The following is a 2,656-nucleotide window of genomic DNA, read 5'->3' as shown; positions in this document are numbered from 1 at the left end:
CTCTTAACTGCTGTTAAGTGAGTTTCTCTAGGATCTGATTGGAATCTGGCACAGAGACAGACACTAAAGAGAATATCAGGTCGAGTAGCAGTCAGATAGAGAAGAGATCCTATCATACCACGATAGAGCTTCTGACAAACCTTTTTACTGACTTCTTCCTTTTCCAGAATGCATGTTGGATGCATGGGAGTCTTTGCAGAGTTGCATTCAACCATGTCAAATTTCTTCAGAACATCTTTAATGTATTTGCTTTGATGAACATATGTGACTTCTGAAGTTTGATTAATTTGAATTCCTAGAAAGAACTTTAGTTCTTGCATTAAGCTCATTTCAAATTCTGCCTGCATTAACTCAGAAAATTCTTGACAAACAGAGGCGTTAGCAGAACCAAAAATAATATCATCAACGTATATCTGGCATATCATGAGATCATTGTTAAGGTTCTTACAGAAGAGTGTGGAATCAACTTTCCCTATGATAAAATTGTGTTCCAGAAGAAAGTTACTTAAGCGTTCATACCAAGCTTTGGGAGCTTGTTTAAGTCCATATAAAGATTTTTTAAGTTTAAAAACATGTTCTGGAAAATTTGGATTTTCAAAACCTGGAGGTTGGTTGACATACACTTCTTCTGATATATAACCATTAAGGAATGCGCTCTTGACATCCATTTGATATAATTTAATAGAATGATTAATGGCAAAAGATACAAGAAGACGAATAGATTCTAACCTTGCGACTGGAGCAAAGGTTTCGTTATAGTCAATACCTTCTTGTTGACTGTAACCTCGAGCTACCAGTCGAGCTTTGTTTCTGACGACTTCTCCTTTCTCATTCAGCTTGTTTCTGAATACCCATCTGGTTCCAATAACGTGAGTGCCTCTGGGCTTGGGAACAAGATCCCAGACATCATTCTTTGTGAATTGATCTAATTCTTCTTGCATGGCTGAAACCCAGTCGTTATCTTGAAGTGCTTCATCACAGGACGTAGGTTCGATCAGAGACACTAGTCCTAGAGGAGTATCTTCAGAAGTCCTGAAGGTAGATCTGGTTCTGACAGGTTCGTCCTTGTTGCCCAGAATTAAGTCTTCAGATACGTTGATACGACTTTTGGCTTTCTTTGGGGTTACTGGGGAAATAATTTCCTCAGAGTTCTGAGTTGTAGTTGCTTCTGGAGGTTTATCAGATCCTGCAAGAGTGATTTCTAAATCTGCAAAATTTTCAACTAGCTTTGACTTTTCAGGGTCAAGCTTATCGTCAAATCTGACATGAATTGATTCTTCCACAATTTTGGTTTCTGTGTTGTATACTCTGTAGCCTTTAGAGCGTTCTGAGTATCCTAACATAATACCTTTCTGTGCTTTGGAATCAAACTTGTTCAGATGTTCTTTAGTGTTTAAAATAAAGCAAGAACATCCAAATGGATGAAAATATGAAATGTTTGGTTTTCTTCCTTTACACATTTCATAGGGAGTCTTTTCCAGAATAGATCTTATTGAGATTCTATTCTGAATGTAACACGCTGTATTTACAGCTTCTGCCCAAAAGTGCTTAGCCACATTAGTTTCGTTGATCATGGTTCTGGCCATCTCTTGGAGTGTCCTATTCTTCCTCTATACAACTCCATTTTGTTGTGGAGTTCTAGGGCAGGAGAAATCATGGGATATTCCATTAGAGTCAAATAATTCCTCAAAGGATTTATTTTCAAATTCGCCACCATGATCACTTCTGACTCTGATAATTTTAGAGTCAAATTCTTTTTGCACTTTGGAGCAGAAACTAGTGAATACAGAGTGAGGCTCACTCTTGTGTTTTAGGAATTTCACCCATGTCCAGCGACTGTAATCATCAACAATGACTAGTCCATACTTATTTCCATTGACTGATGCTGTTTTCACAGGACCAAATAAATCAATGTGAAGAAGTTCCAGAGGCTTAGAGGTAGTAACAATAGTTTTCTTTTTGAAAGATGTTTTTGAAAATTTTCCTTTCTGACATGCTTCACATAGAGCATCTGAAGAGAACTTCAGTTTAGGTAGGCCTCTGACTAACTCGAGTTTATTTAGCTGAGATAGTTTTCTCATGCTAATGTGGCCCAAGCGTCTATGCCATACCCATTGCTGTTCGTGAACAGACATCAGACATTTTACATTTTGTTCTTTTAAATCAGAAAGATTAATCTTATAAATATTATTTTTCCTCTTGCCTGTGAATAGGACTGAACCATTGTTTTGATTTATGGCTTTTCATGTTTTTTGATTAAAGATCACGTCATAACCGTTATCACTTAATTGACTTATGGATAACAAATTATGCATTAATCCTTCTACGTAAAGAACATCAGATATAGAGGGAAGAGTACCATTACCAATAGTTCCGGAGCCTCTGATCCTTCCTTTCTGATTTCCTCCGAAGCCTACGAATCTAGCGTCTTTAAGTTCCAGGCTTTGGAACATAGACTTTCTTCCCGTCATGTGTCGCGAGCATCCAGAGTCCAGGTACCATGACTGGTGTCTGAACTTTGCTGCATAGGATATCTGCAACATAAACAATCTTATCTTTTGGTACCCAGAGTCTCTTGGGTCCTTTCTGATTAGTTTTCCTAGAGTTTCTTATAACTTTGGGTTTTCTAGCATTTTCAAATTTTTGTTCTTGTGTG

Source organism: Lathyrus oleraceus, chromosome 7, assembly GCF_024323335.1.
Source record: "Lathyrus oleraceus cultivar Zhongwan6 chromosome 7, CAAS_Psat_ZW6_1.0, whole genome shotgun sequence".
NCBI lineage: Eukaryota > Viridiplantae > Streptophyta > Magnoliopsida > Fabales > Fabaceae > Lathyrus > Lathyrus oleraceus.
The sequence above is the reverse complement of the archived record's forward strand: the minus strand, read 5'-3'. Positions refer to the sequence as shown.